This window comes from Peromyscus californicus, unplaced genomic scaffold (assembly GCF_007827085.1).
Source record: "Peromyscus californicus insignis strain IS unplaced genomic scaffold, ASM782708v3 Scaffold_7__1_contigs__length_154581171, whole genome shotgun sequence".
Taxonomy (NCBI): domain Eukaryota; kingdom Metazoa; phylum Chordata; class Mammalia; order Rodentia; family Cricetidae; genus Peromyscus; species Peromyscus californicus.
In genome coordinates, this window is record NW_026294595.1 from 82,493,896 (window position 1) to 82,517,474 (window position 23,579).

At 37.9% G+C, this 23,579-nt stretch overlaps 1 long non-coding RNA gene across 3 annotated transcripts in view; it reads right to left on the minus strand.

Moving 5' to 3' along the window:
* Positions 1 to 23,579, minus strand: part of LOC128100764 (uncharacterized) — a 199,930-nt gene that overhangs the window by 83,551 nt on the left and 92,800 nt on the right. For all 3 annotated transcript variants that reach the window (XR_008214925.1, XR_008214927.1, XR_008214926.1), the window contains 2 exons: positions 7,775 to 7,903; positions 5,916 to 6,322 (listed from right to left, as the gene is read on the minus strand). This is a non-coding gene — a long non-coding RNA (uncharacterized LOC128100764). The remainder of the gene's footprint in view (positions 1 to 5,915; positions 6,323 to 7,774; positions 7,904 to 23,579) is intronic.

The following is a 23,579-nucleotide window of genomic DNA, read 5'->3' on the forward strand; positions in this document are numbered from 1 at the left end:
GCAAGGTATTTTATTTGTTGATTTCTGGAAGTAGTAGGTTTCCAAGATGACATTTCTAGCTGAGATTCCCTGCCTCTACTTCAATGTGGACCAGTCTACTTTTGCTTTTTCAAGTTCTGTTAAAGGTTTTCATTGGGGAGAAATGATTCTGGCTGTTCAAAAAATATGAACATGTCAATGACACCTACCCATTGAAAACTGAGAAACTGAGATTGAAGAAATTAATTTTCTCAAAGGCACACCTGTGTAAGAGGCAGAGGAAGTTTGCTCATTAGAGCTCATAGCTGACTCTTGTAGAGCATTCTGTTATTAGTGCATATTTTCTTGCCTCCAAAAAAACTCAGCATTCCAAAGGAAGAATATGGACTACCTGCATCTGCATCTCATTTCTGAGGACTCCTAACACTGCACGTTGATCTGTTTGAATGCAGGGGAAATGCACACTTGAAATACTGAGTGACACAGTGGTGTGGGTGCCTCCATTCTTGGCTCTATACATGGAACCCCTAAAGGATATATCCCATCCTGTTTTCATAGTGCCGTTCCTGTTGGCTTAAGCTGTGGTTACAAAGCATGACACTTCACTAGATAATATATCACCCACTGGTTATTTTTCTTTTCTTGTTCTCTTCCTGGGTTTTTATGTAATAGTAGCACAAATAAGCCCTTTTCTGTGGAATCCTCGTTTCAGGATATATTTCTGAAGGAACTCAAACACCCTCCTGTCTTGATGTACCACATGAGCTGACTATTACTGAATGAGTAGATGGAGCACAAACAGATGTGAGTGAAGTCACAGGGGAAGGAGCAACATGACGAAACTTTCCACAGATTATAGAATGTCAACCTTGACGTCGAGTCCTTCCAACCTTTCCCAGCAGTTTCACACTCCTGAGCCATAGAAACCCTGCTCAGCATCTCCATTGTTCTCTAACTTCCTTGGTCCTCATCCTGGGTTCCATCTCATTCATGCATTCATATACACTGTACTCAGCATGGGAGATTACTGGGATGATAGAGCTGAGTAAATCACCTCCATCGTATATTGTTAAAAATCTTCAGAAATTCATCTCTCTGAAAAAAATGAGTAGAAAATGAAGAATCTACCCAGAATCAGGGAGAATTTAGCCTTGAAGTTGTAAGGGCTCACAAACCATAAAAGGTTTTTAAGTGTAGGAGAAATATTATAAAAGTGCTATTTAAGGAAGAAAATGCTGTGAAGCTGCACTTAAAATAGATCAGATCAAGTGAGCTAACAGTCAAGCATCCAACAAGAGACTCTGTTGTCATCAGGTATGAAGAGATGGCGTGGGGGGAGGGGGAGAAAGCCCATGTCTAGAAAAATAGATGGAATGTTGGTAAAGAGGGAAATGGCAAGAAATTCCAGTAGGAAATGTGCCTGCTTGTGGGTTGAAATTAACAGATTAGATCTGTGTGGTTTTCTCTTTTCACAGTAATTGAAAACTTAGCATTAATGGGTAGTTCCTATTTTTTGCTTGTTTTTGCAGTACTGGAGGATCAAACCCTAGACCCCATGCAATTCAGCACGTGTTCTACCAATGAGCTATCCTGCAGCCTTAGAACTAATGTTAGTAAGACAAAGATAGTGCAATGAATAATGGGAATATTTTGGTTTGTTTTTTTGTTTTCCAAGACAGGGTTTTTCTATGTAACAGTACGGCTGTCCTGGAACTCACTTTGTAGACCAGGCTGGCCTCAAAATTACAGAGATTTGCCTGCCTCTGTCTCTGCTTCCAAAGTGCTGGGATTAAAGGCATGCACCTGCCTGAGAGTGGTAATTCTTTGCTGGAGGAGATTAGTGAGCTCAGCTACGTTACTTGGAACAAATCCCAGATTCCATTATGTTGTTCAGAGCTGTAAGAAGTCAAGATGCGGGACCTGTCCTCAGTGCATGAGCTGGCTGTTTGGAACCTGGGGCTTATACAGGGACACTTGGCTCAGTCTGGGAGGAGGGGACTGGACCTGCCTGGACTGAATCTACCTGGTTGAACTCAATCCCCAGGGGAATCTTTGCCCTGGAGGAGATGGGAATGGGGGGTGGGCTGGGAGGAAGGCGGGGGGGGGGGGGGGGGGGGGGGGGGGGGGGGAGGGAGGGGGGAGAACAAGGGAATCCGTGGCTGATATGTAAAATTAAATTAAATTATAAAATAAAATAAAATAAAAAAAAAGTAGTCAAGATGCTTTGCAAGTCTCCCAAACCATTGTTTGGAAAACGTACCAGTGTCAGCTAACCTTTACTGTAGAACATCAATACAAATGACTATATTAAATATTTCTTGTATTTTTTTTGTAGTATTCAATAAAAATTCAACAATATGAGCTTAAACAGAAGCTAAACTTTTGCATAAGATATTGGATTTTATGGGAGGTAATTAATGTGATTGAAAGTCATTATGGGGCAGTCTCTATATTTACATATTAAAAAAGATGGACGTGTTTGATGTATTCATGTCCCTTTACTGTGTTTTGAACACTCACTGGGTATATTACACTTGAGAGGATATGGAATGAATAACGTACCAATATTTCTCTTAACAAATTTAAGAATTAAAACAGTTTTGTCTATACCAAGTTAGAAACAGATTCAAATCAACATGTCCACATTTTCCCAGCATTCTTATCCCAGGTTGTTTAGTTTCAGAAGTGTAAAACTAATGACCTTGGAATGGCTTATAGGTCAAGAGTAGGGGACTCGATGGCAAGAGTCCTCAGTACTGATCAGGGTAGCTGGGAAGGTTTTGCTGAAGAGGAGACTTGAACTTGTGCTGGTAACAGGTGACTCGACCATCAGAAGTGCTCTCGAGGGTGAGTGGTGACACAGGGAGGGCTCAATGAGATTAAGTCCTCAGATGTCTTCTAGATGAGGCATAGACATTTGAGTACGAAGTTGTAAAGTCACTTGAGAACATCAGGCCTTGGAGGCTGTGGCACCTTGGTGACTCAGACCTGAGAGTTTTATAGCCCCTCTATGCATGCACAGGCTTGTTATGTTTCAGAGTAGTGTCTGAGTCATCCCTGGGAACATTTGGCCCTGTTACCAGTACCCTCCAAAGTGATTACAGAATATTTATGCCTGTTGACAGGAGGGAATCAGATGAGAGTGCTCAAGGGTTCAGTTCTGTGGAAGCAAGTGTGCCTGACGTCTGCTTTCCCCAGAGACTCTAGCACAAGGCAGGTAGGGAACTTGGAAGATAAGAATTGATTTAAGAATATTAATAGATCATCACTGTTTCCTTTTATAGGCATTCCTTTGCCTGCTCAAAGCACAAAAGCATATTGGATACATCAATTCACTGTAGTAAGCCTATACAACTACTTTGCTGTCAGTAGCCCTAGTTTACAAGCCTGAGAACTAAGATTTAGGAAGATGAGTCTTGCCACAGTCATACCCCTTCATATTGAAGGTATGATTTAATTCCAACTGATTCTGACTCAAAATTTCATTCTCTTTTGATGTTATTGCCCCTTACACATTGCCAAGTGTCAAAACCATTCTAGCTGATGGGCCATGGAAAAACCACTCATCTTGGCTCAGCAATTTGGAGGTTTTGATATGCCAAATATTTTTATAATTCATATCAAGCGAAGTGCTTCTGCTGTCATTTGTTCCTTATAATAACTCTGTAAAGCTAGTGTGTGTGTGTGTGTGTGTGTGTATGTGTGTGTGTGAGAGAGAGAGAGAGAGAGAGTAGAAGAGAGAGAGAACACGCTCAGTGAGTCATACTGAATTATTTAGACTAGAACTTCTAAACCTGTTAAATGCATGTGCACACATAACATTCAGTGAACAGTTATTGTATGCCCTGTGTATGAAGTGCTAATTCATCAGAGTAATCCATGATTGTTCCTTTTATATGGATTAGAATAGTAAAACAGAAGTGTTATTTTCTAGCTTAAGAAGTAAAGGAACTGAGCTGAGTCTCTAGAATCAGAAAGTTCTCTGGCAATAATAAAACAATTAAATACCATGGGGCCATAAAAATGGCTCAATATGTGAAGACACTTCTGACACAAGTCTGGTAACCTGATTTCAATCCTGGAACTCATATAAAGGTGAAGAGAGAACCTGCACCACAAAGTTATCCTCTGTCCTCTGCATGCCTTCTGTAGCATGGACTCTCCCACCACACACACACACACACACACACACACACACACACACACACACACACACCATTGTTGAAAGGATAACTAAAATACTGATTTACTCTGCCTTTGTTAGAAAGGAGAATGCAACACCTGGGTTGACCCAACCCCAACTGTGAACCTAAACCTTAAGGTTCAAATGTCAAAGTCAAAGGCAAGATTCAAAGAACAAAGAACATGACCCCAGTGACTAAGGCCAGGCTCATGTGACATAGGAAAAGAAAATCAAATGTAGCTTAAGCCAAAGCAGCTGGGTCTTGTTTGGAGGTCAAGGTTTCTGTGAACTTACACCATTACCCGTACCTTGATAATGGTCAACATTGGATCTTATGAGGTAACACTTCATATACAGGGTATATAATAGTGTCTGGTACATAGTAGCTGATAATTGAATGTTGTATCATACATTCAACAGGCTTAGAGGTTCTAGCCTGAACAAATCAGTGTGACTGACTGTGAGCACATGCATTCTCTCTCTCTCTCTCTCTCTCTCTCTCTCTCTCTCTCTCTCTCTCCCTCTCTCCTTTCCCTTCCTCCCTCTCTTCTCTCTTTCCTCTCCATTTGAAGCTCCACTAGTGATGATCACTGTATTGAGAATGGATAAATCTTTTTTTTTTTTTTTTTTATTTTTTTTTTATTAATTTATTTTGCAATACAATTCAGTTCTACATATCAGCCACGGATTCCCTTGTTCTCCCCCCCTCCCGTCCCCCTCACCTACCCCCCAACCCCCCCCCCCCCATTCCCATCTCCTCCAGGGCAAAGCCTTCCCCACAGACTGAGGTCAACCTGGTAGACTCAGTCCAGGTAGGTCTAGTCCCCTCCTCCCAGGCCGAGCCAAACAATCCTGCATAGGCCCCAGGTTTCAAACAGCCAACTCATGCAATGAGGACAGGACCCGGTCCCACTGCCTGGATGCCTCCCAAACAGATCAAGCCAATCAACTGTCTCATCCGTTCAGAGGGCCTGATCCAGTGGGGACCCCTCAGCCATTGGTTCATAGTTCATGTGTTTCGAGAATGGATAAATCTTAACCTTTACTTATTTAGGAATCTTTAATGGTATTAAAGATATACTTTGGGCCACATTTTAGAATTTAAAAAATTTGAGTGTGTGTAGAAGAGAAACATTGAGATCTTGAACAGGCTTTGGACCTTTAGAGACGAAAATGTTTTAAAAATAGGACAATGAAAGTAAGTAAAGACACTATTTTGTGGGGGCATGATGGGCCTTACATGGAAATAGGGATGTTAGGTGAAGATAAAAGAAGGGTACATTCACTTAATAGCCACAATGTATTAGGACACATATGTAATACATTTTCTTTAATTTGTATAAGTATCTTATTAAATACTTATTATCCCCAGTTTCAAACAGGAGAGGAGCTGGAATCCAGTGATGTATCTACTTAAGTCAAATAGACAAGTAAGATTTGTCTTGCAGCTGTTTTCTTTGTGTTGGACATGGTTACTGTTTCCTTGACTCAAAGCAGCATAGATCAGCTGCATGAGGCCCTCCTAAGATTGGGTCTATTGAGATAGGGAATGCTCAAGGGCCCTAGAGACTATCTAAGCTGTTAGCAATTATTTGGAGGAGAATCTCAGTAACTGAGGTGCTAGTGTTACTTGCCCAGAGGACTCCCTCCAATAATTCAGTCTTTCTGAATAGTCACCCATGCTGTCATGGGGCTTTTGGTGATGCATCTGAGTATACTCCTTCCTATGAACTTTATGAATTCATTGACTCACCAAGCTGGTCATGGGGTCCATCATATCTTTGGTTTATTGTCCTCTTCATCAGTGGTGAATAGAAATGGACACCCCAGGAAAAGTCACACAGCACATATCAAATGGGTCCAATGAACTCCAAGTTCTATGTTCTTTCCATTTCATCCTTCATGTAAGTTAGGGTTGACCAAAAACTCATAGATTGCCTGGAAGCTTTGAGATACACAGGGAAAACTGTGAATATGTTTCTTCTTTTGTTTGTAGTCTTAGGTCTATGACACAAGGGAATTTTCAGTCTCAATTTTCTTTAAAATTACCTTTCTTCTATATTCATTTCTTTTCTTCCTTTTCCCCACCTTCTAATTTAAAGTCTTCTCTTCCAGGAAATCTATTATTGTCTTAGTAGAAATCCTTAAGGTCCACCAGAACTGAAAATAAAGAGTGCAAAACCAAATCGGATTAAATCATGTTTTCCAGGTAGCCCCTGCTTAATTTGCTTTACTATTGTAGTGGTTTGGATAAGAATGGCCCCCACAGGCTCACATATTTGAATTCTTAGTCATCAGGAAGTGGCAATACTCAGAAGGATTAGGAGGTATGGCCTTGTTGGGGTAGGTGTGGCCTTCTTGGAGGAAGTGTGTTACTGGAGATGGGCTTTGAGGTTTCAGAAGCCCAAGCCAGGCCCAGTGTCTCTCTCTCTTCCTGCTACCTGTGGATTTGGATGTAGAGCTCTTAGCTTCTCCTCCTGCACCATTCTTGCCTATGTGCTGCCGTGCTCCTTGCTGTGATGAAAATGGACTAAATATCTGAAACTGTAAGCCAGCCCCAATTAAATGCTTTCTTTTATAAGAGTTGTCATAGTCATGGTGTCTCTTCACAGCAATAGGACCATTGACTAAGACAATTTATTACTTGAATCTATGACTTGTCTGAACACCAAGTGCCTTTTCCTTTAGATTGACTTTCAGACTTCTCATCTGCATGATGAAGGTGAACTAGAGAGTTTCAAAATGTCATTCTCTTGTAGATACTTTGCAATCTGAGGATTCAAACAAATTAAGCCCACCCCTTCCCCTCTTCAGTTCCTAGTTCCTTTCTTCCTTTCCTTCCTTTCTTTCCCTTTTATTCCCTTAATTTTTTTGGTGTGGTAACCTGCTTGATAAATGAGATCACAAATTCACAAAACCAGATTATTTAAAAAGATAACCTTGAAGTGTATTGTTTCTAAAAGAAGCTGGTACTCTACAAAGAAAGGGGATGATTCTCACTTCAGCAAAGCAGCAACATTACAGATTGCAGCTATCATCACTAATTAGCTACCCCAGATGGAGAACTGCCCCACCCCAAACAGACGGCTGGCCAGCTTCCTACAGATAAGTGAGACATAAATAACTCATTCCACTCTTTTCACAACAACATGCCATCCTGCCTTACTTGTAAGAGATGTACAATTGGTTCACTTCAGAATTGGGCCACAGAGATGTTTCAAAATTATATTTAATATAATTTTCTAGATGTAACAAATATAAATGCTATTGTAGAATGTTCAACCTCTGTAAAACAGGAATAAGTAAATGTTCATAGCTCCATCATATACCTACAACTAGTTTATATATTAGTATAAATCTACATTTCTATTTGGATATATGTATATATTGTATAAGTTAATCATCACATATTTTTGAGCTTGTTTACTTCAGATTATCACAGATATTTTTTTAAAGCACCTTGAGATATGATTGGCATATAAGAAAGTTGTATGCATGTGATATCTACAACTTGTTGAGTTTGGAGATAAAAATAACTGTGACATGAACAACATCCTTGTATCAGTTACTTTTCTGTTTCTATGATAAAATACCATGACAAAGGCAACTTACAGAAGAAAAGATTTACTTGAGCTTATTGTTCCAAAGGGATAAGAGTCCATCATGCTGGGGCAGCTTGGCAGCAATCATCAGGCAGCTGGCACAGTGGCAGGAATAGAAGCTTAGATGTCATATATAGAACTAGAAGGACAAAACAGAGAGATTAAGCTAGAAGTAGGTAAGAGATTTTACTCTCAAAGCCCCCCTCCCCCCTTGGTGACATACTTCCTCCAACAAGGGTCAAACTTCTAAGCCTTTCCAGATAGTATCCCAAACTGGAGACTATGTATTTAAATGCCTGAGACTATGTGGGGGACACCTCATTTATTCCTCAATGCTATAAACACATTCATCACATCCCAAAGTTTTCCTTATCTTCTTATTTACTACTATTTTTTATGATAAGAACATTTAATGTAATATCGCCAGTGTTGTGTTAGTTTTCTCATCATTGTAACAAAATATCTGACATAAACTTGAATGATTTATTTTGGCTCATGGGTTCAGAGGTCTCAGCACATAGCCACTGGCTCCATGGACTGAGAACTTGTTGAGGGGTAAGGACATCATGGTAATGAGAGGATGTGGTGGATAAGCCTGGTCCACTCAAGGGAGGCAGGAAGCAGAGAACAAGGAAGGGACTTGAGACAGATATGCTCCAAAGATATGTTGCCAGTGACCCAGTTCTTTCAATGAGTCCTCACTTCTTAAGTGTTTACATCCTTCCTAAATGGCACCACCAGTAGAGGAACCATCTGTTTTATCTTTCATGAACACAATTTTGTGCCCTTTGACTAATAATTCTTGGTTCCTTACCCTCCAGTCCTTGGAAACCACCATTTTCCTCCCTGCATTTAAGAATTTGACAGTTTTAAATTCATTACTGTAATTTGCTCTTGCAATATTTGTCTTTCCATATCTATTTTGTTTCACTTAACATAATGTCCCCTGAGTCCATTCATAAGTTCATGTCTCTAATAGCATTATTTCTTCTTTGTATGCTTAAATTCTGTATATGCGCACACTACACACATTTCATTATTCACATAGCTATTGCGTTGAATTTTGTTTGCTGAGTTTTATCCTTTCATATGTTGAGTAATATTGTGATGAATTGCAATGAACATGGGCATCTAGTTATCTCTTAGAAATTCTGACTTTAATTACTTTAGCAGAAATACAGAAGTGAAATTGTTGACTTCTACAGTGGTTCGAGTTTTAAATTTCTGAGATACTACCATCCTGCTAATTACATTCCCACCAAATTTCATCAATACCCCCCCCTTTTCCACGTCCACATAAACTTCTGAAGCTTGGCTTTTGTTTTGAAAACAGGCATGAGATGATATTTCATTGTAGTTTGATTTGTATTTCCAAGACTGTTAATGATAATGGGGGCACTTTTCACATGCCAGTTAACTGAAATTCCTTTTTCTTTTTCATTTATAGTGTTTTCTTGAGGAAAATGTCTATTCTGTTCCTTTTCTCATATGTAAATTGGGCTGTTTGGGAATTTATTGTTTGTTTGGTTGGTTTGCTAATGAATTTTGTTAGGAATTCTTTTTCTGTTTTGGATATCAGCCTCATATCCTAGTTATGGGTTGCTAATATTTTCTTCCATTCTTAGCTCTACTCTGGTGATTATATTCTGTGCTCATAGAAGCTCTTGAGTTTGATCTAGTCCCACCTTGTCTATTTTTGACTTCTCTGTGCTTGTTATCATATCCAAGAAATCCTTACCGAGGCCCAGGCCAAGAAGTTTTTCATGATATTTTCTTCCAGGCATTTTAGATTCTGGTCTTATATTTCAGTCTTTCATTCACTTTCAGTCTGTGTGTGTGCTATAAGTAAGAATTGTAAATTGAAGTAAATTGAATCATTCCTTATTGGTGAATCTTATTTTTCCAATTATAAACATAACTCATATTCCTTCATAATTTCAGTTATTAGCAATAATCAGCATCTAATTAGCTGTATGCTTTTTATTCAGCTACCTCCGAGTTTTGACAGTTGTTCACTGTTCATCATCTTTAAGCAGTACTGTGGACATCATCCTCATGTCAGTCTTGGTGTACACCCCCAGATATTTCCCTGGGATAAGATTCTCAGTTCTTAAGTTTCTAAGGAAAATCATAGGCCATTCCTAAAAGTAAAATTATTTTAAAACTGGGGGATACTCTGCATTATCTTGCTCTATGAATGTGGAAGTTTTATTTACATCTTGGTCAATGCTATGCATTTTTCCCCTTAAATTAGGAGGGCTAGTGAGATGACTCAATGGGTAAAGGTGCTTACCACACAATTCTAGAGCCCTGAATTTTATTCCTAGAACCCACATAAATGTAGGGGAGAACAAAGTCTGTAACTTTCCTTTGACCTCTGACCGATACACCATGCCACTCACTCACTCACATTCATCACTTACACAATCATAGACAAAGTTTTTTAACTTACTAATAGACACACCATTTTTCCTCATCTGATAGAACTTTACAATACATAAATTATCTTTTATAATCATGCCATAGAAATTCTATCATTTCCTTAAAATGTGTGTATTTTATTATGATTTTGCAAGAGAGTGTCTCACTATGTAGCTCTTGCTGGCCTAGAGTTCACTGTGTAAATAAGAAAAGCCTCAAACTCCTAGAGACACTCCTGTCTCTGCCTCACAAGTGCAGGAACTAAGATATGCTCCACCATACCTGGCATTTTCTGTCCTTTCTATTGTTCACTGTTCTCTAGATAAAGAGTGATGGTTGTGTTTTGTGCATTAACAATACTGTCTTACGGTTCATTGCTTATTATTTAACAATTCTATATTTGTACATTATTTAAAAGGAAAGTATCTATAATGGGAGTGCCTAGCCACAACTATGGAACCAATTCCACTATGATTTTGAGTAAGTGACAGAATAACTTCCTATTTTAGTTCACTTGTGTATGAAATGGTGGTTGCAAAATTATGTTCCTCACATAATTTTAAGGATTAAATGGATGACACCTGAACATCATTTAGCACAACTTCTAAAGATCATGAGTACTCAATAATCATGAGGAAAGGGATATATATATATATATATATATATATATATATATATATATATATATAATTCACCAGTAAGGAATAATTCAATTTACTTCAATTTACAATTCTCATTTATAACACACACACAGGCTGAAAGTGAATATATATATTTCTTTACTTGTTAGATATCAAGGTCCTATATTGCACTGGTTCTTAACCTTCCTAATGCTGCAAACCTTTAATTCAGTTTCTCGTGTGTGGTGACCTCCAACCATAAAATTATTCCATTGCTACTTCATTACTATAATTTTGCCACTGTTATGACTTGTAATGTAAATATCTGATATGAAGGATATCTGATATGCAAGCCTAAAAGCTCTTGACCCACAGGTTGAGAACTACTGCTATTTGGGCTATAGAAACTTCTTAACCTTCCCATCTTCTAAATGTTGGAAGTTCTTGGTTGGTGGGAAGTGGGGCATGTAACTCTTTCATTCTAATTTCTAAGGCAGTGCCCAAGATAAAGTAAGTGTCTAATGAGGCACAGAGGCCCTCCTGGAGAAGAGGGCAGATGGGCAGTGTAGCAAAGAGAAACCTACAGTTCTTTTGACTTCCCCAGGCTGCCAGTTGTTTAGGATTAATCATTTAGCATGTTTTATTATGAAATATGTTGCCTAGAGTGGATAGGCAACCAGCCAAGATTTGGAAATTATTGTGACAATAAAAAGGGAAACTGATTAGAAATAATATAATAGATAGTCTAAACATCAGATCTGGCCAATCAGAGGCATTGATGCAGAGATATCCTAGTCAACAGCAGGCCAATTCTGTAAATGAGGGAATTAGCCCAGCTCAGAACATGTTACCGAGAATGGCATTTGTGTTTCATAAGCCTTTCAAATTACCCAGAGATGATAATGATGCATCAGTAGAAATGCTTTTAAAAAACCATAAAGTCTGAATTGCCTTAATCGAGGTCAGAAATGAGATCACAAAAATGGTCAGAACAGACAACTTGCTAGAAAGAATAAAGGCTAATTCATTCCCAAGAATGCTTGTTGGTACTCAAAATTTGATTTAATGGCACTGGCTCATTATATTTAGACAGCAATTGAGTCTAAGAAGCTTATAATGTGGGTTTGTAGTCCTGTTCCATGGGAGAAGATACATAAGGTAATGTTTCCTGGTTAAGGCATTGAGAATATACAAAGATTAGATAAGTTAGGGCCACTGAGATGTTAGAAGCAAGATAATGCATGAGACCATTGCTTCTTTAAACTACAGACAGTTCAGCATTTGGCATACATGTTCACTACCACACTTTCTATCAATACAGGTAAACTAATTTAGCATTTCCTTTTATAACTCCATCTGTTAATAGTGGTTTGCAAATAAAGACATGGATAGTTACTCCGTCAAACAAGCCACAGCATACTGAAAAAATGTTTTGGTTTTTTCCCCAGTTGGTTAAGAGGTAAATAATGTGTTAGTACAAAGGATCAACTAGCGAATTTTACAGTGTAACAGATACTTAATAGCCTTAATATTAAAGCAGGTCATAAACTGAATGAAAACAAGTGTTATCCAATTAGAATATAGAGTATGAGGGCTGCAGAGACATCTCAGTGGTTCGGAGTATCTATGTCTCTTACAAAGGACCTGTGTTTTATTCCCAGAACTCATGCTAGGTAACTTACAACTGCCTATAACTTCAGCTCCAAAGGAATTTAATGCTCTCTTCTGGACTCTGTGGACACCAGAACTCATGTACACACACCTACCCACAGACACATATATACATATATATATATATATGTAAAATATTAAAATACAGGCCAATAATGTAATCAGAATAGTCATACAAGAAAAATATAAATGATACTTGACACTTTAAAAATATATTATCTCATTACTAACAAAACATATTTAATTAAATACATTTTATTTTTGTCTATAAAACTTGGCTGCCTTTACAAACATGAAATGCCTACCTTTTGGAAACATTATGATAAAGCCATATACATGATAGAACATAAAATATTTAAAGAGGGAGAACACATGTCTAAACATAACAATGAGACTGGGAAGATGGATCAGTGGATAAAAGGACTTGCTGTAGAAGTGTGAGGACCTGAGTTAGCCTTCCTAGAATCCTATGGAAAGTTAGGCATGACATGATTTCAGTGCTTCTACAGAGAGATGGGAGGTAGGGATGAAAGAATACCCCGACAAAACAATAAGAGTCTGTGTATCAAACAAAGTGGAAGGCAAGAACAGATATCCAACCTTGTCTTATAACTTCCACCATACATGCCAGCGTACTATTGCTGAACACACACAAGTAAGTATTCGTGCACACAGATTACCACCAATGCACATACACAGGTTCAAAATGCATTACCTTTCAAACTGAGAGCTTTCATTTCTGGGTAGTTTTATCCTGTCTAATATGGGCTCACCTAGATATAGTTCTAGAGATACAAATTCAGATGCAATCAATTTATTTGTGAGATATAGATATCACCAGGAGAGCGATGGAGACATGCCACAGGAAAACATGCTCAATAAAGTGCATGTTAGACACTGGGTATAGTGGGTTGCTGAGCCTTGATCCCAAGGGAAACCCCTGGAGCTGGTATAAGTAGGTACCTCAGAATTACTCCACATATAGGAGAAGGAATAGAATATTCTCATGTCAACATGATTGAAATTTCAATCCTGATTGAAAGCTGCTAGCGAGCATGCCATTTTGGACTTCCCCCTGCTGGGAACTTGGGCTCAATGTGTTCCCTAATTGTAGAAAAAAAACCTTATCTGTAAGGGATGCAAATAGTGACAGAAATAAATACTTAAGCTGAAAAGGATGTGTGTTAAAAAAATAAACCAAACTACATCTCTTTCTTTCTCTCTATTTCTCTAATCCTCTCTCTCTCTATCATCTGTCTGTCTCCATCTATCTATCTGTCTATCTATCTATCTATCTATCTATCTATCTATCATCTATTCAAATCCAAACATTATAACATGTTATATGTTAGAATCTGTGTATGTGTCAATGTTTAAAGACATCATAAATATCATAATTTTATATGCAGTGTTATATAATGTCTAATTAATATTAATTATGAAAATATTACTGACATGTCTATACTTTATTCTGGGAGATAATCAGATTATAAACTGATACTTTAGAGTATGATTTCAATTTACTTAGAAAAGTTAGACTTTCATTGAAAAACATTACTAGGGCAAAGAAAATGTTGCCAGTACCTCCATTTGGGTGGTATGGTGTGAATGCCCCTTTCCTCTTTCTCACCTTCTTGTCTGCCTCTCCTTCCTTCCTTTCCCCCTCTGTCTTCTTTTTCTGCCCCTTTATCAACCTTACTTCCTCCTACTTACTCTCCTAGTCATTCATTCTTTTTCACCCAGTCTTCCCACTGTAAACATATTTTGCTTCTGCAACAAGAAATTAGTGCTTTATAAATGTCAAAATGTGTCACAAGCAAGTTAAAGTAAAAAAACTTAAAAACCTTCACTGAGTTGAGAAAATTAATTATAAGTGAATTAATTACTGTTTGCTTGTTTGAACTCAGCCAAGATTATTTTTGTGAACATAATATTTTTTTGTCCTCTTGCAATTCAAATGGTCATACTTGTCAGTTATTGGGGTGATACGTAAAACTAGGTTGGCTTTCAGCACGTGGGTCTTCATAAATCATTTTCATTTAATTTATTATGTTGGCAATACAGAAATTGAATTCTAATTATGAATGTTCAAATCAAGCATATAGAATTGTATTAAAAAACAACTATCCAACTTTAACATGGAATTTCTAAAACAAAATAACACAGAGAAATAAAAATGCCTTAATGTATCCAAAAGAGATATGCTGGGATATAAAATTCTCTCCTGAAAGGATTAGAAGTGTACAGTGTGAAATGTGAATGGGGTGTTGCTTAGAAACATTGTTAGCAAAGAAAACATTTGTAATAGCTGTGTATGCTCATGGAAACTCATACAAATATAACCAAATGTTGGTAAATATATTGATTTCCTAGTCGAGTGCCTTATACATGGTAGGTAGGTCTTATAACAAAGATAGTTATTCAATAATTTAGCAGGGGGCTGTGAAAGGGAAAACCATAAATGTGATTATCTGACTAGAGAGATGGCTCCCATGAGTTAAATTGTCGATTCTTTTCTGCATGAAGATTTTTCTCTTGGAAAGAGAGTGGGAGATCATTGTTCTCATCTCTTTTTAAGAGCTCATCAATAATGCACTAGATCAAAATTTAGAACAGGCTGCATGTAACGATTGACATATGGGGGTGAGGAAAATTAATTTGATAGAAGAGAACAACCAGACATCTTCCCTTCAGTATTCTTCCTACTTCTGGGAAAGGATGCTTTAGGAGGTGGGGGAGGAGGGTGAGATGCATATTGTTTTTAAGTTGCCCTTATTTTTAACCCCATAAGGAGGATATGTGATTTAAATGGACTTTTCTTCCTCCACCATGGGAGCTGATTCAGTGTTCTATTCTAGTGACTCCATCTCTGTGTTTTTGCTCAAACTCATCACTCTTCATTTTAACTTCCTTTCTCAAGCAGGTTCCTATGTCCTCTTTGTGGTCTATTCTACTGGGTTATACCTTTTCTGTTCTCCTGTGTCAATCTGTTTGTACTAGCATTGGGTTAGCCTTCAAAGCACAGTTTTCATCATTAATCTGTAGCTGTGTTGCATTTCTCCTTTTCATTCTTCTGTTTTGAGATTATATGCATTCTCTGTGATCCCTTTTCACAGACCAAGGCTAATTCTTAGAATACTAGTTCCAAACAGGCTGAAGGCAGGATGCTGGAAGTATTAAAGTCCATGCTATACAAAATTTCAGTTCTCAATGATCTCATAAGAGCTACATGAATCGAGGCCTCTAATGGAACACTTCACTGTGTTGCAGACTTTCTGTACTTGAAATTAACCTTTGTTATATGACCTGATCAATCTGAGAGGATCTTAGTCACTAATAACACCCTAGGAGTAAGAAAGTGGATTTTATTACAAATCCACTTTCAATAATCACAAAAGATGGGACAATGATGAGATTCATTCATTAATTCTACAAATATCTACTGCTCTTATTTTTTTCAGTACTCCTGTTAGTAATTAACAGACTGTTAACCAAGGGTAAGCTGATTAAAATTTTAAAGCTTCTTTGTTCACAGCCTTACTTTTAAAATTGGAACTATTAAATGGAGTGACCAAGGTCATGTAAAAAAAAAAACTAAAATAACCTGTTTACTGAGAATATATGAAGTTGCTTTAATGCCCTGGCATAAGGCTATTAAGACACATGTTCTTCAGTCCTCTGGAAAAAACCATCATTCACCTTTTATCTTCTGTCCAACTCAAAGATATCTTTCATAGATAATTTTCACAGGTAAATCTTCTCTTATTCTCTGATAATCTTAAGTCATCACACTATGAATTTTAGAGCACCTCACTGACCCTTGATAGCATTTATCAGAATGCTTAATTATGTAACTAATTTATAATTCCATACCTTGACTCACAGACTACTTTTTACTCTGTTGAATGCTTCATGTATTGCCTGGAGTAAGGATATTTTCCATGGATATTTGTAGAATGAATGAATTAATGAATGGGTTCATTTAGATACATGTGATATATTATTGCTAAATTCATTACTGTGCTGTACCACAGAGCACCATTAATGTTCCCATCCACATCAATGACACATTGAATCCTCTGACTACTTTTATCACCTCCCATTTCTTCCACTGCTGATTGCCTTACTGTGGTTTCCATCCTCATCTTGTGTTTTATTATTTATTTATATAATTTGATTATTGTCTAGGTTCTGTTTCTCCCACTAGAAAGTGAATGGCATAAACTCATGGACTCGTGATACTGTATGTCATGTGGGGGTGCCTTGTGAATATTTGTTGATTAAAAGAGGGAAAGGAAAACAGAGTTTTCAATGAAAATAAATGTGACTTCCAAGAAACATCCTGGGACAACATGAAATGCAAAGTCCTTTAAAGAAATTGTTGTAGCTGGAGCTGAATGAGGGAGGGAAATGCAACATGAGTCAGAGAAGTTGTCACAGACACAGCACATAAAACCCCACAGTATGCAGTAGTGACCAGGCAAAGATATCATTAAATTCATAAGAATAACAAATAAACAAATGTTTATTCATTTTTGGTCCCACTGAATATTAACATGAAGGATGCAAATGATGGCATTTTAGTTACTTTTCTCACCATTGTGACCACATGCCTGTCAAAAGCAAATTAATTGTGGTTCATTGTTCAAGAAGAAATACAATTAATTATGATGGGAAGACATGGGCCAGCTGTTCACATTGTATCGACAGTCAAGAGCAGAGATGAATGTGGTGCTCAGCTGGCTTTCTCAATATTTTTCCTTTTATCCAGAACCCCAGATCATGAGATGCTGCCACTCATATTTCTCCAGTTAAACTTCTCGTGAAACACCTTAGCAGGTATGCCTAGAGTTGTATATACTAGGTAATTCCAAACCCAATCAAATTGACAGTGAAGATTAGCCATCAAGGACTGTTTTGTGTTTTTATTTTGTCTTGTTTTATTTTTATTGAAAATAGATCTTTCTCTCATACGATACATCCCCATCAGTTTCCCCTTCCTCCATTCCTCTCAGCTTGCCCCCATCTCCCCTCTTCCCCAGACCTACTCTTCCTCCATTTCCCTTCAGAAAAGAGCAAGCTGGCCTCCAAGAGACAATGACCAAACATGACAAAACAAAGTAAGATAAGGCAAAAGCCCTCATATCAAAGCTGGGCAAGGCAACTTAACCACAGAAAAAGAGCCCCAAGAGCAGGCAAACATTTCAGGCACACACCTGCTCCCACTGTTAGGAGTACCACAAACCCACCAAGCTAACAGTCAGAGCATATATACAGAGGACCTGGTGCAGACTCAGGCAGGATCCTTGCTTGCCTCTTCAGTCTCCATGAGCTCCTGTGAACCCTGCTTAATTGATTTGGTAGGCTATGGTCTTTTGGTTTCTTCCATTTCCTGTGACTCCTGCAATCTTTCTCCCCACTCTTCCATGGGAGTTACTAATTGCTGAGGGGAGGAACCTGATGAAGATTTCCAATTTATACTCCCTCTCTGCATAATGTCTGGCTGTGGGTCTCTGCACCCGCTCCCATCTCCTGCTGGAGGAAGTCTCTCTGAGGACAACTGGACTGGGCACCAATCTATGAGTATAGCAGACTATCATTAGGAATCATTTAATTGATTTTTTTAGGGGGAGGGGTCATGTTTGGTTCTACCCTAGGTTCCACCCTACGTCTATACTCTAGTCCCTGGCCATCCAGACAATGTAGGACATGGGCTCTCTCTCATGGTGTTGCCTGAAGTTAAACCAAACATTGGTTGACCACTACCCCAAGTTCTGCACCAGGATTGGCCCAGCACATCCTGCAGGCAGGACAGTTGTGTTTATGTTTTGGCTTTTCTCTGAGAATTTGTAAAGAATCCATCATCCCTTTGGTAACACCTATGAGGTGCTCAAAGCTTACTTCCGTCAAAGTGTTTTAGTACTTATCTATTTTAAAAATACTTTTAATTTATAGAATTTTTTATATACTTATAGTTTGGTATATCCTCACATTACATATAGACTTCCTTGCATACTTTTTGTGATGATAATATTAAAAATTTATTCAGTTGTCAGTTTTGAAATATACAACATATTGTTACTGACTGTAATCCATGCTGGGTAATAGGTATTGACTGATCATATTCCTCACATCTAATTAAAATGTGCCATTTAGCCAACATCTTTCAGTCTACTCACACCTTAGCCCATGAAACTACAATTTTTCTATGAGTTCAATGCTTTTATCTTCCACATATAAGTGAGATCGTGCTGCATTTGCCTTTTTGTGGATGACTTATTCCACTTAACGTCCTTTAAGTTCATCTATTCAATACAAAACAGAATTTAATTCTTCTAAAAGCAAGAATAGATCCCATTCTCTTAATCCATTGACAGATACCTAGTTGAGTCTACATCTTAGTTCTGTGGCCAATACTGTAAAGAATATGGGAATGCAATTGTCCACTCTTCTATAGGTGCTAGTCAAAATTTAGATAACAACACATGATCTTTCTACTACCCGTTATTCATCTGAGCTGGTGAGATTTTCTTCTGAATGAAAACAGAATAGATGTAGTTTGAAAAGAGGTGTTCTCAGTGAAGGCAGGATAAGAGAGCCTGAAAATGTGAAGCCAAGGGAAAATGAACATTTGTTCTTCAAAGAGTTTACAATGTTTATTTTTAAATAGTTGTTATGTATTCATTGAAATGTTGAAAAAAAAAAAACCCTTATTCAACAGTGAAGAACCTGAAAGATAGAAATGGAGAAAATGGGTTTAAAGTCCTAAAAAATCCCATAAAGAATTTAAATTTAAAAATTCTAGGTTTAAGACTATATATATTCAGTTAATATTTGATTAAAATTACTACAAACTGGGAAGCTTGAATCATAAACCTTTTTGCCTCATGGCAGGAGAGACTGGGAATTCCTAGATTCGTTGTCTCTCAGTTAATTGCCTGACCAGCATGCCCTTCCTGGCTCACAAATGACCCTCTTTCTTAGTTTCCACAGAATAAGGGAGGAACAGGGCTGAAAAAGGCCACATCTATTCCTACCAGTCATTAATACCATATGAGGGCTTTATATGTGTAACATATTTCCTTTCCATGCCAATACCATCATGCTTGAGTGGAAGAGGGTAAAAACATGTATTTTTGAAGGAAACACTATTCATTCTTAGACTATAGTAAATGCCATTTCTCATTCTATACCATTAACCTGTGTTCTTACTAGAAAGATTCCCTGCAGCACAAATCTTAACAGGTCTTAATAAAATCAAACCTGAAGCCAGATATTGGGGTGAATGCTGGAAGATCAGAGAAGCAGAACAAGCCACAGCCACCTCATCTTGCCAATTCCTCAGCTGATCCTGTCTCCTCAGACTGGAAGTTTCTGAGTCCTCATCCAAATGGATCTCGGCTGAACTGTGCTGCTCAAAGCCTAAAAACTTAACCAGACTCTAGTTCCTGGTTTTCATGCCTTATATACCTTTCTACTTTCTGCCATCACTTCCTGGGATTAAAGATGTGAGTCACCATGCCTGGCTGTTTCCAGTGTGGCTTTGACTCACAGAGATCTGGATGGATCTCTGCCTTTGGAATTCTAGGATTAAAGGGGTGTGTGCCACCATTTTCTGGCCTCTGGATCTAGTGGCTGTTCTGTTCTCTGACCTCAGATAAGTTTACCAGGGTGCACAATATTTTGTGTAATACAATATCACCACAATTCCCACTGCAGTATTTGTCAAAAGTAGGTCTTGGATGAATCATCTGTAAATGTAGGCCCGGGTTCATTGTCTTTAATTATGTTTCTGGGGTTTTATTTAATGTTTAGAAAGTTTTACACACACACACACACACACACACACACACACACACACGCACGCACGCACGCATGCACGCACGCACGCACACGCATACACACACACACCCATGAAAGAAGTTTTGATAAAGGCAAATCAAAATGAGTTCTCTCTTCCTCAGTCCTCTAGCAAGTCAGTTCATACTGATGTGAACTTGTTTTACTACTCATAAAGTGAACATCTCAAGGGCAAATTTGTCTATTTGGAGTTTGAGCACTATTTTTGTGTCTGATAACAAAATTAGTATTTAAATTATTTTATAGGATTTCAGTTATTGACTACAGAAATTCAGCAAGAGCCCACATATTAAGTGGACAAAGGGACATTTGCCATTAAATAGGGATATTGGTTATTATTTCAAGACATTCTACTCAACATGGAGATAAAAAATAATGAAGATTCTCAAAAAGCTTTTTTTTTTTTTTTTGGTTTTTCGAGACAGGGTTTCTCTGTGTAGCTTTGTGCCTCTCCTGGAACTCACTTGGTAGCCCAGGCTGGCCTCGAACTCACAGAGATCCGCCTGGCTCTGCCTCCCGAGTGCTGGGATTAAAGGCATGCGCCACCACCGCCCGGCCTCAAAAAGCTTTTGCTTAAGAGCTTGGCTCCTAAATGAGGACAGGAAAAAGTTATTCTATTTAATTTTTTGTCATTTTCTATTAGTTCATTGAGATTTTGTACAATGTGTTTTGACCACATTTATGCCCTTCATCCAACTCCTACCAGATCTATCACCCTTGTTTCTACTTATGTAATTTTGCGTCATTTTTTTAAAGAAACTTGTCAACTCTGTTTTTTGTTGCCTATATTCTCTTGTGTATATGGCCTTACACTGGATCATGGTTAACTCACCAGGGGCCACACCTTTAAGAAGACGGATTCGCCGGGCGGTGGTGGCCCACGCCTTTAATCCCAGCACTCGGGAGGCAGAGGCAGGTGGATCTCTGTGAGTTCAAGGCCAGCCTGGGCTACCAAGTGAGTCCCAGGAAAGGCGCAAAGCTACACAGAGAAACCCTGTCTCGGAAACCCCCCCCCCCAAAAAAAAAAGAAAAAAAAAAAAAGAAGACGGATTTATTCTCCTCCCAGGAGCTGTTAAATAACAATAGCTTCTTAGTGGTAGAATATTTTGTGTCAACTTCCCAATTCTATGCTTGGATTTACCTGGCTTGAAGGTGCATAGGTTTTATGCATACTGTCACAACCTCTTTAGGTTCACATGTGCCACTTGCCTGATGTGTCCTGAAAACACTATTTCCTTGTAGTCATTCATCATCTCCAACTCTTATACTCTTTCTACACCTTCTTCTACAATGATCCACAAGCCTAGTAAACCTCATAAGGTGATGGGATATGATATAGATATCCCATTTAGAGCTGAGAATTCCTCAGTCTCTTATTCTCTATATTTTGACTAGTTGTGGGTCTCTATGTTAAACATCATCTGTTACAAATAGAAGCTTCTCTGACGATGGCTGAGAAATGAACTAATCTATGGGTATAATGATAAGTCTTTAGGAATCACTTTCATACTATGTCCTTTTAGCAGAATAATAGTAGATTCTTGCCTATGGCCTGTCTAGCTATAAATTCATTTTGTGGAATAGACCCTACATAAAATCAGAAGGTGGTTAGTCATTTCCATGCCTTTAGTGGTACTACTACAGCAGCAAGCATGTCATACCAAGCAGGTTGTTACCATAGCTTGTGGGATTCACATCTGGGTAAGCTAGATGGCTGTGTTTCTCCTCTACTAGCATGAATAGCAACTTCCAGCACTATGGAAAGTATCCAGTAGAGATGATTTCCAGGACAGTACCAGCTTGATCTTTCCATGTTCTATGATTTAAGTATGTGGTATTTTCAGCAATAAGGTTTTATCATGAAATTCTGGTAAGTAATCAAAAACATTGTAAATAGCCTGTAATGTTTGAAGGTTTGTGGAACCTCACTGGCCAACAATTCTAAAGAGCTAACCTATTCCTGGTACTAGGCATTTTTATTTATTAACCTGTGGTATAGTAAGGGTATTGTCTCCCTGTTCTTAGGTACTACATTTAAATTCTTTTTATATACACGTATGCATTTATTTTTAGGAAGATTTTACAGTAGTAGATTTCAATGTGACTTTTCATGAAGGTGTTTAGTGTTAGTTATCCCTCTTTATAACCTCTTCTACCCTGTCCTTCCATCCTCAACCCCAATTTAACCCTTTCTGTCAATTATTTCTCTTTAATTATTTACATTACTGTGATTTCTCTCACCTGCTTTGAAATTCCTCTCCCCGGCCCCTCTGTCTAGTTTAACTGACCTAGAATAGTTGTTTTCAGTTCCATCCTTTTATCTTTGACTTTAATAATTTCATTCTTCTTAACATCAGAATAATATGTTATGTCAATATGAATCATTTTCATTACTCATTCATCTTTTGGTAGACATCTAGGTTGTTTCTACCTCATGGCTTTTCTGAAAATAGCAGTAATGAGCATGGATGGGCAGGTATCTCTACAGTAGGATACAGGATCCTCTTGTTACAAGCCCAAGAGTGGTATAGCTGGATCATGTGGAAGATTTACTTTTAGCTATTATGTATTATTTTAAAATTTTCGTGCATATCATATAAAGTCTTTAAATATTCATTAAAAATACTTCAAATTTTGTTTTATATACAATATATGTTGATCGTATTCTTTCCTTACTCCAATTTTCTCCTAGAACCTTCCCACTTCCCTACCCACTCAGCTTCATCTTCTCTTTCCCAAAAATAACCCCCATAAAGCAAAAAATTAAAGGTCAAAACAAATAAACAAATAACAAAAAATCAACAAGGCAAAAATTAGAAAACAATGCAAATACAAATACACACACACACACACACACACACACACACACACACACACGTGTGCATGCACGCACACACCATGGAACTCATTTGTGTTGGTAAACAGCTCCTGGATAAGTGACTTGCCTTGAAGTATGATTGATATAGCCAGTGGCATGTTTTTGGATAAAAACTGATTTTCTCTTTTCTATCAGTTATGAATTGCAGACAGATTCTTAATTAAGGGTGGGATTTTGTGTTTACTTCCCCTTCACATTGCTGAGATTTTGTATGGTTTGAACTGTGGTGATATTTTATTTGTGTTTTAATAAATAAAGCTTGCCTGGAGATCAGAGGAAAAAGGCCAGCCATTATAAGTAAACAAAGAAGTCAGACAGTGGTAGCACACACCCTTAATCCTATCACTTAGCAGCAGAATCTCTGG